Source organism: Panthera pardus, unplaced genomic scaffold (genome assembly GCF_024362965.1).
Source record: "Panthera pardus isolate Hobbes unplaced genomic scaffold, ASM2436296v1 HiC_scaffold_13, whole genome shotgun sequence".
Classification (NCBI taxonomy): domain Eukaryota; kingdom Metazoa; phylum Chordata; class Mammalia; order Carnivora; family Felidae; genus Panthera; species Panthera pardus.
The window spans coordinates 196031386-196048777 of NW_026526688.1; positions in this window are offsets into that span (position 1 = coordinate 196031386).

Consider the following 17392-nt stretch of genomic DNA (forward strand, 5'->3'; position numbering starts at 1 on the left):
TGAACCATACAGCTGTGTGAGAGGTTCCACCCTAGCCCAGCTAGGACCTGGTGACCTATGGGGGATATATCAGGTTTCTTCCCCCTACCAGACTCTGGGATCAAAATCCTAGGGGTTCTCTCCCCTTCTGTTGTCTCTGCCACAGTGCTTGACCCACACCTTACAAAGTTATGGATACATCTAAGTTAAATGGTAGCCTTGATTGGAAGATACTAGAGGGTTGATCTGCTTCGCTAATACTTTTTGTCTTCCCAAAGGTAGCTTGTTGCTCTGACCTCCACTCCTACATTTGTTCTTCCCTTTGAGGTAGCATAAGAGATGGAGGCAATGTGCCAGGTGAGGAACAAAAGTCCTTCAAACCCCCAAATCCCTGCAAAGGCAGGCACCGCTTTCTCATTCTTAGGGATTACATAGGTCTGCACCTGATCGCAGCTTATGGGATAACACATGTTTACCTAGCCAGATAGCTCCCCAAAATGTCATGGCATTGCCTAGGCCTTGAATTTTCTGTGGGTTCACCACCCACCCTCTCCCTGGTAGATGTCCGAACCGAGTCTGCAGAGTGTCCTGAAGCAGAATCAAGTCTTCACATGATAACCTCATTCTTTCAACGTAATGGGTCCAGGTTACTGATGTGGAGAAGGAGAACAGGGACAGGTTTCAGGTTACCATCCCATGAGGCATGGTGGGGCTGTACAGGTAATCGTGTGGAAGCACTTGAAGAGCCCACTGTTGCCCCTCGTAGTGAACTCAAATTGATGTTGTGATTCAGCGGCCAGGGATGTACTGCAAGTGGAAATTTTCTAGGTCCAGTGGAGCATGGCACCTCCTAGAACGTGGCCAAGGTATCTAAGATGGTGGCCATGTTGGGCACGTCTGCATGGATGGGGACTCCGTCTTGTGCTCTCAGTTTTCGACAATCCCTTGCCATGAACAATCTGGCTTTTTTTTTTAACCTGCCGTACAGGACTGCTGAGGACACTATGGGCAGGGTATACAGCACTCACTCGGTTCTTGAACAGGCTCTCCTACCTCCTTATGCGCCCAGGAAATTTATATTGCTTGATCGTCACCACTTTTGGTGCGAGTGGCAGGCTTATTGGTTCCCTGTTGGTGTTTCCCCTTAGCAATAGTTTGATTACTCTAACCCAGAGGCAAACTTCAACAACAGAGGTTTGCCAAGTTTGACATTACAGGATATTAATGCCCAGTATGTTCTCTGGTGTTGGGGAGATAAAGGCTGCATATTCTCAGGGTGAGGGAAGAGGCCAAATTTTCAGTGTCAAAGGACTTTACCGGCCATATCTGTTTGCCTTCTATAACCATCAATGGTGTTGAGGAGGCAAGAAAATTTCTGAGGGTTACCATGTCTCAGAGGACATTTGGCTCAGTATCCACCAGAACCATCGCCCTTTGTTTATTTCTGTAGGACAAGTAAACAGTGAGCTCAGTATAAGGGTTCTGATTGATCGCCTCCAATGATCCTACCTTGGAGGCCATCTTGGCCTGCATCCTATGCCCAGGTGTCCTTGAAGATTCTGCTGGAGTAGGCAGGGAATCTGGGATGGAAGGGGCTGATGTGGCAGGTCTGAATTATTATTCAGGCTTTAAGGTTTTTCCACAGGCCGACCAACACAAGGTTAGATTGTTGGCCTATCTGTTTAGAGGAGGTCCCCACATCAGTGAACTCAAACCACATTTGTTTTCAGATTATTTTTAGGAAACCCTTTCCAGCGGATTGGAATACTCTTTTGGCTTTCTCAGCTCCCTTTCTGTCTTGGGTCGTTCTTATAATCCACACCCATTACCGGGATTTGTGTTTCCCCAGATCAGTAATGTATTGCCCAACATTATCAATACCTTGTCCCCTGACTGAGCTTAGCATGGATAGCACCATGCCATAATCAGGTTCTGGTGGTGAACTGGAGAACTTTAGCTTCATTCCTACAGTGAATGTGGTCCAATCATGGCCTTTAAAGATAGGGACGCAGGATCCAACTCCCTAACATTTTGTTGTATGTCTTCTACAGATTTCCAGGGTCTCACTTGCCCAAGAAGATGCCCCTCGTTGAGTCAAACCTTTCTGCAGGCTAGAAGAATACAATCTGTCAACGAGCTAATACCTTGAAGCCCCTGAGTGCCCTATAGGCACTTCCGGAGGACCAAGTGTATGATGATGTTGCTCATTTCTTTCGCCTCCCACCCTGTCAGAGAAAAGCCTAGTTATTTCCCCTGGCCTTTTGCTGCGACTTGACAGCCATATCAATAAGCTCTAGTGGAGCATATTGTCTCATTAGGAATATTTCCTGAAATGGGAGCTTCCCTAGGGCTGGTGTTGCTGATGCTATACTTTGCTTTCCTGTATATTAGGGGTGAGAGGGCAAGGGTGTTTTGTCTGCTTCACTGTCACTCACCACAACATCCTCACCTTTTGCAGAGATTCCCTGTGCCACAGTGTGCTCTGTATAGTTTCCCAAACAAGCACATTAAGGCAGCCAGCATTTTGGGGGTTCCCAGATACTCACATGGCGGTCCACAAGCACCGACATAAGGATCATCCCTCCCCATATAAAGGTCTAGGGCCAACTCAGGATTTCCTCGTGGATGCCTCTTTTCCAAGACCCATCTCTTAGGTCTCCTGGATGTCTGCCAATTCCAAACATCTTCTAGAGTGTCCTGGGTGTGATCTGTAAGTACCCTGTTTGGGGGGCGTGGAGAGATGGAAGAAAGAGGCTGGCCACTCCAGATGGGTAGGTGGCAGATATAATAAACAAGAGAACATACGTATGAGGCTTTTCTTGTACATCATAGACGAGTAGATCTCCACACTAGCTGGCCACTCTTAAACATTTATATAGAGGCATTAACTGGGTCCAGTCATGTATTCAGTCCAGGTGAACTGGATGGGACCTTTCTCTCCCCAAGGTGCATCCTTGGAATGGCTCTGCTTATGCAAATGGTGGGCCACGCCCACATTCCAGGACATGGGGAGGGAGTGAGGAACCTTCAGTTGTCTGAGTCCAGCTCATGGGTCAGGCGGAGGTCATGTCCTTTCCATGAGCTCCCCCAACAAGTGGGTGTGCTGTTTAATCTTTCTTAGACTCACTACAAGCATCTGTAATTATGGGCGATGGCACGGCTGACTTCACATAGTTCTCTAGAGGCTTAAATAAGGACCACATCTTTAAGTGGTAGAGAGTTGACTGGCACATCACATGGCCCATGCACTCTAGCATTCCCTTTTCTCTCTGCCCTGACCCCTGCATGTCAAAGAAGAGGATGGAGAATGTCGAGTGGAATTCCTGGCATTCATTTCTCTTCCAGCAATATTTTTGGTAAACATATAAACACATTTTTTCTTTGTAAAAGATACCTCTGATGCCTGTAAATTGTGCTCAATAATTTTCATATACCATCTATTACACAATTTGCAACCAGTCCCTTCTCTCTTACAAAATGGAATAAATGAAAAGGTGAATGCAGAACAACTTTGGTAAAAGCTAGGAAAGGCTATAGAAATGACATATTAGATAGGGGTATGACCCAGGGACTTTCTTAAAATAATTTAGCATCCAGAACTTTGTCATGATGAGTATAATAAAACCCCTGAAACTACCATCTTGAATTTAGGGAAGGCCAGAGGATAAAAAGAGACAGCATTCACATTTATTTTTAGAAGCTCTCACCTTGACTGTTTTTCCTTTGAAAATGAGCTCAGGCTTGATTTAGAAAAGAACTATAAAGTCACGTTAACTCTTCTTAATATTATTCTGAATGCTGTGCTATAGATTGTTCTCAAAAGCTATAGGACTTTTCTTAGCAAAGAACTTTTAGGTACATAACTAGAACAAGATGAGCCTTGGTGCAAATGTAATGCTTTCCCCTCCTTGACAGACATGTTTTTATGCACTGTAGACAATTTCGTACTTTACTCTTTAAGAAAGGAAACAACAGAATGAAAATTTGTGTAAAGGAACGCTAACCCTCAACCCATATGGACATGTGGTCTTGATCCAAAAGGTTGGTTGCTTTGTCCAAAGGGAACCCTGTATGATGATCTTCTAGGAGTGGACGTTTCCACACACATAGGCCATAGGTTAATGCAGATTAAATTCTTTTTATTTATTGAGTAGCAATTTCATTGCAGGAGTCTTTCTAATAGCTACTTCTTAGGGGTAAATACTATAATCTGAATTTTACATGCAGAAACAAACCCATAGAGGATAAATAACCTAACATACTTCTGGCTTTCGTGTGCCTTATGTGACTTTGTGTTTATTCCTCTATTTGTAGTTGTGTATGTGTGATATCTTACCAACTTTTGAGGCTAGTTTGTAGTTGTGTGTGTGTGATATCTTTACTAACTTATGAGGCTAGTTTGTAGTTGTGCGTGTGTAATAATAGCTTTACTAACTTTTGATATCAGGGTTATACTGATTTTGAAAAATGAATTTTAAAATGGCTTTCTGTGTTGTAAAAAAAATTATATAGCTGGAACATTATATATTTCTAGAAAATGTATAAAGGCTAATCTGTTCAACCACCTGTACTCAGAGGCTTTTTGAGAATAACTTCTGGAAAACTGATAAGCTGATTATCTTTTCCCAAACTTTTTGTCTTTTCAGAATTTCTACTACATTTTCACTTAACTAATTTATATTTCCACCAGAAAATTATCAGTATATCATTGATACATTTTTAACGTATTAGCAGAAAGTGTGATGCTCTCATTGTCTTGGTGATTTTACAAATATTTTAATAAGGAATGTTGGAAGGTAAATTGACTTTTGATGTTTAGATTTTTTTGTTTTTAGTAATTTGTTATCTTTTTGTGAGCTTGATATAATGATAAGGGTAATGACCCCCAAAATATTTTATTAGCAAGAGACAAAAGGATAATTATTTTGTCATTTTATTTATTTATTTATTTTTTAAATGTTTTTTTAACGTTTATTTATTTTTGAGACAGAGACAGACAGAGCATGAACAGGGGAGGGGCAGAGAGAGAGGGAGACACAGAATCAGAAGCAGGCTCCAGGCTCTGAGCCATCAGCCCAGAGCCCGACGCGGGGCTCGAACTCACGGACCGTGAGATCATGACCTGAGCCGAAGTCGGCCGCTTAACCCACTGAGCCACCCAGGCGCCCCTTATTTTGTCATTTTATATTGACATGAAAATCAAAGCCAAAACACTCAGATGAATTTAACACTTGGAAAATTTATTCCACAACTTCAGAAGGAAAAATGTAAATTCCATTCTTAATATGGATGTTTAAGGAAACTACAATTTCAAAACGAGGTAAGTAAGAGAGGGGATAGGGTAGATCGTCATGGAGGTATTTGTGTTGTCCAACAGTCATGAAGAATCACCTTGACTTGTGTTTATAATGCCTCAGAAAGTTGAAAACAGGAATTTTTAACTTACATCCAATCAAAATTGTATAATGACCCGACTATCCATCTAGTTTTGTTACAAAAAAAAAAAATGGAAAAGCCAAATGTACCTGCGGCTCTTTACCATATTCCTCATGTGTGCTCATTAATTTCTTTATTCCATTCACATAGTAATGAAGCATCTGGCCAGATTCAGGCACTGAGACAAAGTCATGAATAGGGCAGACAAGTCCCTTAATGGAGCTTGCCCTCTACCAGGGAAGACAAAAATAAACAAGCAAACTGACAAATGACATGATCCCAAATGTTAGCAGCGCTATGAAGGACATGGTCAGGGTGATGTGATAGAGAAACAAGGTGGGTCCTCCTTCCGAAGGCTCAAGGGATGGTTTTTCTGAGAAGGTGAAAGGGACATGAGAAAAAAAAAAGATGAATCCAGCTATGTGAGGTCCGAGAGGAAGAGCATGTCAAGGACGTGGAAGAACAAACACGAGGGTCTTTAGATGAGAGATTGGCACATCCTAGGACTCTTCCCATGTGTTCCAAGCTTTGGGAGTGGTAGAGGATGCAAGATGGGATGAAGGTGGTATGAGGGACAGAGTCATGACTACAAGAGCCTTATGTAGCAAACAAAGGGATTTATGTTTTAGCTCTAGTGCAACCGAGAGATCACAGGTGGTAAGGAAAGAGCGAGTGGACAGGAGAGATTAGCATCATTACTATTTGTGACTGTGGTTCTTCATGGTTCTACACTGGGAGGAAGAGGACTTCCAGTTGCAGCCCTTGCTTTTGAAATCGACTCTGTGCCATAAAGTAGAAACCACGCGCTCACTCTCCATTTTGAAGGGAGCCGACTTTGCCCTTAGCTGTTCAATGCATTCTTGTTTAGGACTTGCACTTAGCACGATGACAGAATTTGACCTGGGTTTTGTACAAGAGACTCACGGATGGATTTGGTTTGGAGAGTAAGATGACAACTTATCCTTTTTTAGCGGTGTTCGGAAATAATTGCCTGTGTATGTGAGTTTCGCAATGCTGGGAAAGTTGAAATTGAAGTCATCCTGTAATTCTTAAACTAAAGAGGTAGAAATGCACCTGTGCTTGAGACATAGAGTTGGAAGCTCTAGTGAAGAAAAAAGATAGAACTTTCTCATAATTGCTGTCTATCATCATGTTCCCAATATTAGAATATTTTCTTTGCCTTGAAAGAAAATGAGAAGGGATGGTAGATGCAAACTGTTTCCATTTTCAGTGGCCTTTGTAAGAAGAGGATTGTTGAGCCATGTCTTTAAGCAGCCTAGTAGGGGGCTTTTAAATATCATCGGTAGGAAAAGAGATGCTTTTAGCAATGGTTCTGAGAAATAATTTTAGCTCCAACCCTGTTGCATTATGATGTGGATTTGCCTACTTGGAAAGAGCATTACAGTTAGCTGTCATCTTCCAGCTCTGCATTGGTTTTCTATTGCTGCTGTAACCAATTACCACACACCTAGGGGCTTCAAACAACACCAATGTATTCTTTGATGGTTTGCAAGGGAGAAGTCTGAACTCATTTGTGTGTGTGTAAAGTCAGTATGTTACCATGGCCGGTTCTTTCTGGAGGCTCTGAGAGGGGTGATCTGTTTACCTTCAAATGACTTCAGGTGTTCCTTGGCCGATTGCCATTTCCTCCACCTTCCAAGAGCAACCTTCGTCTTTGCTTCCATCATCGTCCCGCCTTCTCTTCTGATGCTGACTCCTCCTGGGTGTCTCCAATGAAGACATCTGTGATTGCATCAGGCCAACCCAGAGCACCCAAGATAATTACTCCACTTCCAGATCCTTAGCTTAAACACATCTACAAAGTCCCTGTAGCCACATAAGGCAACATCCCCAGGTTCCAATGACTAGGCCATGGGTATACTTGAGGGGGCTGGGGAGCACTATCCAGCCCATCATACTCTGTAAGCCAAATTCATCCACAGTTTTCTACTCCAGTTCACATACCCAGTCCTCTAAGAGCCTCCCCCGACCCTTGCCTATTTTCTGGATTTTTTGTGCTCTTTCCTTCAGACGAACCTTAAAACACCAAAATTCTAGTACTAATCACAACATGATTTTCTTTCCCCCTGAAATATTTGGGATCACCTTGTTCTTATTAGGGCACTTACCCCGATTCCAGAAAAATAGCAAATATTCAATAAAAATATGTTGAATGGCTGAGTTAAATAGGTAACGTGTTCCTTAGTCTTCTGTTTGTGCTTTACTTCCAAAGACCTATGTTCCTAGAGGGTGCAGAGAATATAAGCAGAGACTTTTGAAAATCATTAAAATTATAAGATGTATCTCTGACGGTCTTTTTATTATTATTACCAAAAGCAGGCCACACACCAGAATGACCTAAACTTCCTCAAGAAGTTTGAAACAGCCCATGACAACTTAAGAAAGGGTCAGCTACAAGCTGGAAGCTGGATCAAAGACTGACTGGTACCACAGTGTGGATTGTGTTTGATATGAATAGTGAGCCCATGAGAGGGGAAATGCACATGTATTTGACCTCTTCTTTTATCTCTGACACTTTGTAAATCTTTGTCACTCACAGTTGGTGACCTTGAGATTTCGAGCAAGCAAAAGTGTATTTTATCATTTTCATCTATTGACTGGCACTTACCATCGCTTCCATAAAATCACAGTGTAGGCGTCTCTCCTTTTTTTCTCAATAGATTCACTGCTTAGTGGGATCTCATGTATCAGAGGGCTCACTGGGGAAGGACAGGCTGATTTCATGTTGAGTCAAGCTGGGACAGTGAGCAGGGCCAGGAGTAGGAAGAGGTGGGGTTCTGCAAGGAAACATAGGTGGCTAAAGGGAGACACCCTTGAATTCCTCAACACAATTTTAGGCAGACAAATAGGGAAAGAAACTCACTTTTTTTTTTTTTTAAGCTAAAGTAAGAAAGTCTACCGGGAACATGGACAGGAGTTCCGGGTTATTACATGGTCATGATCATTTCTGTTTTTGACTGTGCGAGGTGTCCTGTGACTTTTTTCTCATGTAATGACCATCTCCATCAATAAGCCTGAGACCACTGGGTTTGTAGTCAGAGCCACCAAGGCTCAATGGTTTTTGAGTAATTTGCCAGAGGGCACAGAGCTAGTAGGTTGCAGAGTTGAGATTCAACACTACCGATTTAGGAAATCTGGTTCATGTTGTATCTGGAGCCACAGAACTGCGGAGATATGAACACCGCTCTATCTCCCTCTCATAGTGTACCACCCAGAAGCTGCACCAGCAACAATGGGGCCATGGTAACTCTATCTAATGACAGAAGCTAGGTCGCCTTCGTAAGGATTAAAATAATCAAGAAAGATACATTATGTTTGGGGATGAGTGTGTGTGTGTGTGTGTGTGTGTGTGTGTGGTGGAAAAACATTGAGTAGCAATTGTAATTCAGAGACACATGGGTTCTGATCTCAGCTCTGCAAGCTACAACCGTGGGACCTTTGAAAGATACTTAATCTTTCGAAACCTAAGTCTCCTCATCCATAAAACGGGGAGGATAATAGAATTATAATAAAATTAAATTTGTTCCCTCTAATTAGCACTCATTTTCTTAAGCTCAGATTACAGACTCAGAATAAGTGCTCAGTAAATGTCACTGTTTTTATTATTGTCATCGCCATCATCATCATCATCATTACTACTATATATCACTTTTTCAAACTGCAAACCAGAGCTCCTTAAAGTCCTTCAATGACACATGTCCTCTCTACTTGCTGTTGTCGCTTTTGCAGCATAGGGTCGGTAATCTTGGCTATGAATTTTGTATCCTAAAGGCAAACATTTATGGTCTACAATGGAGCACTTGGCAAAAAAAAAAAAAAAAAAAAAAAAAAAAAAAAAAAAAAAAATTAAAGTCCTCTGACATGAGAACTGAACTTTTAAAATATGGGCGGAAGCAGACGAAAGAGATCTAAATCATCGCAAAGTTGTATGAGGAATAGTTGAGAACTGAAGATACTTAGCCTGGAGAAGAAAAACTGGCTTAGAATCCTGTCGACACCCAAAGAGTCATCCTAACAGAAGTCTGACTTTTTCAACAGCCTCTACAGACATCTATGAGTGATGGGTGATGGTTACAGGGAGACAGTTTGAATTTCGCTATTGGAATGGACTGTCCTGTAGGGTAATGAGCTCCCCATTACTAGATTTCTGTAAGGCGACAGGAATACTGAGAGCAAGGACACAATGGGGGCAACCTTGTCGAAGTTTATATTTCCTTTTGATCCCGCCTCTTTTCTTTCCTATGTGCTACAAACACTTGCTTAAGAGTTCTCCTTGTTTGTGTTAGCCACGTGAGATACAAGGGATCAGGAGTTTTGCGGAAATATTGGTGCCAGTTCATCGTCACTTTCCAGGCCCAGTCACCTGGCTGGTGGCCCCAACTGGAATTTGAGCCTAAGATCTCTCCTCTTAAGAGGGTCCGTTTGCTTGGAGTATCAATTCTCTACCTTTGCAAACTAAGAAAGATGACAGCAGGAGGTGGACAGGGCTTCAAATTAATTTTTCTGGAGGAATTAACCCAAACTCTTAAGGCTAGCTTACCCTTACTGCCTTCTGCATCTCTTAGCGTCTCCAGTTCTATCCAGTATTTTAAATTGAGAATTTGTCATAATGTGTATAGTGAATAAGTACATCCTTCTATTGACAATCCTGTTCTCAAGATATCTTTGAATAATACGAAGCCTACCCTTAGTTCCTACTGTCTTAGGAGTACATCTTATTCCTTTGCTCAGCTCTCTGAAGAGAAGGCCAGCGTCCTTCAACATGTAGGTCACTCTCAGCACATAAAACCGTCTGAGATAGGTGACGCTGTAAGCCAAGAGCTTATATGTATCTTTTATGAAACGAGAGACTCATATGTAGATTCCTTTTCTCTGTCCAGTTTGGTAGAGATCCAAACTCAGCCTTTCCTGAAAATGCGTACTTCAAGTGCAGAAGCTTCGTGTGAATAATAGATTTTTATCTATGTAGGACTCACACCTGATGGTCTGTAACTACTGAACTTTGCCACTCATAAAATACGCATCTCAATTAGGGAGTTAGCAGCCCATCAAGTTAATGCCAAAGATATGAAACCTTGAGAACATTCATTGCAACTAATGAAAATATGTTTAGAAATCGCTTCTCCAAATGACTCACTCGCAAGAAATTGGCTTGTTATTATAGACTGTATTTGGTCCTGAAAAATCAATCTTCCCTTCAGCTCTGTCATGGAGCAGCTCATCAGATATTTAAAGCATCAAATGAGCTGTCTGCCTTTAACCATTCTTAGAAATTGGGGCATTTTCACAGTTGATCAAGTGACATTAGGGCCATTATTACACAGATTGAAAACACAGTTACAGCAAAATAAATGGATAAGCTCTATGCTTCTTTAAGTGTAATCGTTCTGCTCACTTTAGTCATCTTTGCCTAAAAAAATCGCTGCCTTTCTTGGAAGGGTACAGATTCCAGGGGAGACATGGGTAAAAATATTAAGCATCGTATATTATTTCAAACATCTGTAAGTGTTTGTATTGCACATTATGAAAAGCCTGGATATAAAAGGCCACAATTGAACAGGAAAATATTAAAAATGTCAGCACTATTATATCATTTCTGAAGACCAATTTGCCTTTTTTTTTTTTTTTTTGTAAGGTTATAATGAGCCTGGTTCATTTTGCTTCCTATCATTTCTCTTTTCAGTAGTAATGGAAAATTTCCCCCTTAGGCACAGTATGCTATTCTTGTCTTAGACGATTAGGCAGAAATGAAGAAGTTCATAAAGGTGAACGATTTTTCCACAAACAGTATGATGTTCAGTACAGTAGCTTGCACAATTCAGACTGAAGCATTCCAAACGAAGTCAAGGATGATGGTTCTGTGATGTGGCAGGGCCCACAGAAAACAAATAACAAAGCTTCCCTTTCTCACCGCGCTGGGAGGTGTGTGGGAAGGCGAGGTTTAGCCTTTGCCTCCGCCTTTCTTTGAATGCTCAATAAGCTGTCAAACAATATAATTTAACTGGAGAATGAATGTAAAGTGCTGATCTCAAATGCATGGAGGCTAGCCTAACAAGAATGGAATAATTGTAGGGCTATTACATTTAAGCTGATAGAAACATTTTTTTCAGTAATCATTTTTTGTTGTCAAGGATTAGCATTTGTGTATCAGATGTGTCTGAAACAAAGAAGGTTCATTGCCTATTATGCCTCCAGAAGCAAAGGTGTTAATTGTGCTTTTGAGAAAGAACATGGAAAGAACGTGTGTTTTGGAACAGCCGAAACTGAAAGCGATTTCTGCCTCTGCCTCTCTTTGCTAATGGAAATGTACAGGGGCCATTTAAATCCACTCGTCATATTTCCTTACCTGCAAATGGACTCGTCTATTCATTTGAACCACATGAAGCTGTTATTTGACCATGTTTTACGAACCATAATGGCAAAAAGTTCACAGGATTGCTGAGAGAACCAGTGAAAAAACCAACAAACAACCTCCCTGAGAACATGTGACATCGTAAGATCAATGACCTTTCCTCTTAGGTAATGAACGCTCAGAACCTTCCAGATGCTGCCACTGGCACCTGTACCTTGCTGAGAATAAGGAAGCATCTCATGATCCTGAGTATGACTGCACCTGTCAATCAATAACTATGCATAGAACTTTGCATGTTGTATCTCATTTAATTAATCCTTACAGTAGGAGCAGGTCTTATAATTATTTCCATAACATTGATTTGCAACCTGAGATTACATAGTAAAAACTGGACTCAGGAAGGATAAGTGGAGAACTATATAATATCTTCTGAGAGCTCAGGGATGCATTTTAAATGTTATAAATAGAAATTTCTTGCTTGAGCCTCCTTAGAAGCCCTAAACATTTAATAATGATACATAGTCATATGATGTTGAAAATGTATGAGGTATACAGATTCTCTGATTAGGCTTCCAGAATTCAAGTCCCAGCTCTTTGACATTTCATTTTGGACAAGTCACAGTTTTTTTTATTTTTATTTTTAAATCATTTTTAACTCATATATATTGATCCCATAGGTAACAGCCACTGTACTAGGCATTGACTCACGTTACCCCCCTTTAATACACATAATAGTCCTGATAGATGACAGATTTCCATTCTTCAGAGGCGGAATCTTGGACACAGAGAGACAATATAACTTACTCAGGTTCAAATAACCAGAGAGCAGAGCCAGGATCTGTACCCAGTAGCCTGGCTCTAGGTCTTACACTCTCAACCATGATGCTAGATTAATCCCTAATTAACCCCTAATTAATCTAATCTAGATTAACCTCTAACCTCTAATCTCTAGCTAGATTAACTGCTAGATTATGTTTATCATCCTCCCCCTAACTAGTTTCTGAATCTGAATTACATGTTTCTCTGTTTTGTATAATATCTGGAAACCGTTCACAAAGTTATAGTTTGCCTTGGGACAAGTTCAAGGAACACAAACCTGGTTCAAACTCTGACCCAGTTTAGGATCTTTCTGTATATCTGAGGATGATTCTCTACAATGGAAAAGATTTACTACATTTGTATTTCATTCGATTTTTGCTTTTCATTTAAAATATTTGGGTTAAACTCTTGCATACAGGTAGAGGGCCCCAGAATGAATAGAAAGACAGTCATCATACATCATATCTCCCCTGTGTTCTAGGAGAGAATAGCCTTGGTTGAAGGAAATTTAATGAATAAGGTCCAGGCTGGCCCTCCAGCCTTGTCATGAACATCTCCAAGGAATAAAGAGCATGCCTTTCATAAGGAAGAGGATTTCACTGCTAGATTGTTCTAATTATTATAAATTATCTTCATTATAATTTCTACGCACTGATCCCAGATTAGCCCTCTGGAGCAACATAAAAACTTAGCTTTTTTAAAAAAATATTATTGGTACTATTTTTAATAATGTGCCATCCTTCACGTATTTGAAGACAACCAATTTACTCTACTCAAGACTTCTGGTCTCTGGACCCTATATTAAATGAATTCATGTCCCTTTATTGGCATATTTTGCAGAATCTTTTTAAAATATTTTCCTTACAGAGACATATGCTAATTTACCACTAGCATTCACATTTCCCATTTTTAGCTACTCCTAGAGACCATATTTCTATAACATTCACATCCAGCTGTTGGGCAGTCACTCAAAGGTGCACCAAAATGGAACAGAACGCTGTTTCAGAAGAATGAGAGACTTCTTTTGCATTTCCTCCTAAATCAAATCAAAGAGTAGATGAGGAAATAGATAGGACTCCCGTTTTTAGTTTTAACTATGATTAAAAGCCCTCCTATGCTGCGAGAGTTGCATTCTCTCGTGATTTCCACACCGGCTGGCATTTGTGTCATTCAAGAAATGGGAGCCAGAGAATTGGGGATTACTAAATCACGTTAGGTCCACCCTGGGAAATGAAAAGTCAACACCTATTTTGTTTCGCTTTCCCAACTTACAGAATTACCATAGTTCTTGCCAATATTTGACATTTTAAACTTAAACAAATTACCCATAGGCACAAAGCCACTTCACACAGATTTTCTTATTTAAACAAAATGTCATCGGGAGGAAATCACACTACTGAAAATCACTGCTTTCCCAATGACTGAACATGGTTGAGGTCCTGTTTGATAATCGAAGCATCAAATATGACTTATCATTGAATATAAGTGAACTCTACCAAATCATATTTTCTACAAGTATCAAAATAGAGCAATAAGAAGCCAATCATAGAATAATTGAAAGGTATTAGACTAATTCACAAAGCACGATAATGAGAGTCTGTTAATCATATTATCAATGTTCCTTTGAAATCAGTGTTTATTTCCTTTTTCCTAAAGAGGGAGTTAAATATACGTTGTGGCATGCAAATCTAACTTGTCGTCTTATGCCTAATCGAGTTCATGACCACTCTACTTGCTGACTGCATGTGGGACAGCATTCTTTGACTCCTTTTCATTTTATTTGGGATAGAAAAGGGATATGAGACAGAAAACGAAAGGTTGCTTTCATGATTATCTCTCTCCTGGAAGAGTTGAGTAGCAGCTCGTCCAAACTGGTGTCATCGTTTTGACCTATCTGTTGTCTGGTTAGTTGGAGGTAAGGGGAAAATGAGTAAATCTATCTCTTCCTTCAGTATAAACATTATGTTTGGTGGGGAGCTCAGCCTGGTTGAATTTGTTAGCTCTCTTGGCTTTTTCATAAATGCATCTGAAAACTCAGGAATCTCAAGAACTTATTCAGACCCCCCAAAAGTTGAAAATCATAGTCGAATAAGACACGAGAGTCCTGGCAGTTAGACGACTGGAAGATACAAGCCGTAAAATCTATGAGATAATTTAGGCTGCTTCTTTTCATAGGAAAATCAAATATTAAACAATTAAAGACATAAATATATAATAAGGTAAATATTGGAAAGGAAAAGGGAAGTCATAATTTATAAAGGTTTTATAGCCTTGTAGCTTTTAAAATGAAATTTCTAGAGAAGGAAGAGAAACCCATTATCCAATAATGCATTTGGAAGCATCCAACATTTATGCCATTGAAAATATAAATAATTATAATATATATATTTCTAAGAGGAAAAGGTACTTATGATATATAATAGTGATTTCTTTGGCCTCTTTGCCAGTCTTGGAGTAAAACCATCAAAGCATTAGAAAACTTGGCTTTGATTGGTTTTATTTATTCTGAGTTTTACTTCCGCCATATGCTAAGAATCTAGCAACAATAACAAAAATGAACAGAAAACTTAGCAAACTCACACCCGAATGAAATCAAACCAAGCGAACAACAACAACAACAGAACACAAAACTTTACAATACCCTCCCTCATTATTGCACAGTTTGTGTCCAGCAAGCTAATTAACAAAAGCCACATTTTACATCTCAACAATTTGACACCTATGTGAAGAGCCCGTGGTGAGTTATCATTGTTTCAAACATTTTACAGGTATTTCCTCATTTATTCCTTAGAATTACCTCAGAATCCAGATGATATTATTATGCCCATTTTCTGAAAGAAATGGATGCACAGAGAAGTTAAGTATCTGACTTAGGGTCACAGAGCTGGTAGTGGAGAAGCTGGTCTTGACCTTAGCTGTCAGACTCTGGGGCCCTTCTCTTTCACACTTTTGTGTTAAGCGGAGTCTCATAAAATGTTACTCAAGTATTGGAGATCATTCCTCTATTTCTCCTCTTACCACTTGTTAGAAAAACTAATCTAATTTAAGTCAATTCTCTCTTTCTATATATACTTTTATCCAGAACCTGGTACATAGTAGTAGTCAATAAATGGGAAGTGTCATTTTTGTTTCTTATTTTTTCTTTTATAATTTTAACTCTGTCCGCAAATGTACCCAGGAAAACCTACTCTCTCACATATTAAATGAGTTCACTTAACTGGTAAATAGTTAATAGTCCCAATAAATATTATGAAACAAACTTTATAACCTGAATATTTTTAAAATTATTTTTAATGTTTATTTATTTTTGAGACAGAGAGAGACAGAGCATGAACGGGGGAGGGTCAGAGAGAGAGAGAGAGAGACACAGAATCCGAGGCAGGCTCCAGGCTCTGAGCTGTCAGCACAGAGCCTGACGTGGGGCTCGAACTCACAGACCGCGAGATCGTGACCTGAGCTGAAGTCAGATGCTTAACCAACTGAGCCGCCCAGGCGCCCCATAACCTGAATATTTTAAAGACCAGCACCTGCGGTAGAATATAGAAAATGTGTGAGCCTGATTTGGGCAGGTGCGACATCAGTTTGGATTTGTGCTTAGTCCCACTAATCCCTATGTCTCCAGAGGTCTTGTCTTGGAAAGAGAGAATTATGGAACACACACTGGGAGAGACTATATACACTGGTCAGCAATAACGCAAACAATACAAGATCCTAGCTCGTCGACAGTCCACTCAAAACATTGTCGGATCTAAAGTATTACCCTCTGAGGCATGGAAACTATAGGCCAGAGGCTGCCTCGCCAGAAGACAGCAGGTATAAGAAGCGAAAAATATTAGCAGAGAACAGTACAAGAGACAAGAAAGATAAAGAATCCTGAATATCCACCCAAGAGAGGCTCTAAATGGATTGGGAGGTTTGTACCATATGCTATGCTAAACACTGAGTATGCTAAACACTGAGTACCACATGCTAAACACTGAGTTTAGAAGTGACCTTCTAAAACTATACGTGTTTTGGGGCGCCTGGGTGGCTCAGTCGGTTAAGTGGCCGACTTCGGCTCAGGTCACGATCTCGCGGTCCGTGAGCCCAAGCCCCGCGTCGGGCTCTGTGCTGACAGCTCAGAGCCTGGAGCCTGTTTCGGATTCTGTGTCTCCCTCTCTCTGACCCTCCCCCGTTCATGCTCTGTCTCTCTCTGTCTCAAAAATAAATAAACGTTAAAAAAAATTAAAAAAAAAAATAAAACTATACGTGTTTTATGAATGACTGAGGATGCTCACGAGGGTAAGCTATCCTCTGGCTCCTGTTTGTCCCTTTCCATAGATCTAGAATAAAGGTGATTCGAAAGCCCTGGTCTCCTTGGAAGCACCTGAAAGCACCACATTTTTAGTCTTCTCACTTGTTGCCCTGACCTGAGGATTAGTTGTCGATGGTAGATTCAATTTTAATGTGGTGGGTTTCCATTTGCAATGAAGACCATTAAGTAAACCTCATAAGGCTATAGTTGCAATGTTAACAGATAATTGCCCGTGTAATTATTCCAAGCCATTGTATTATCACCAGGGGAGGATAAAAGTCAGCTTTTATCCTCATAACGTTAAGTTAACATTATTAACTTAACGTTGAGGCCTATGTTTTATAACAACCTGGGAGTTTTCATTTTGTACAGATACAAAGGGAATACTGATCCCAGGTGTAGGAAGCATTTTAGAAGGTGGGAATGTTGTCCCTGGTGCTTATCATTCACCAAGGTTTTTGCCATCTCATTCTCAATAATAGCTCCTAAAA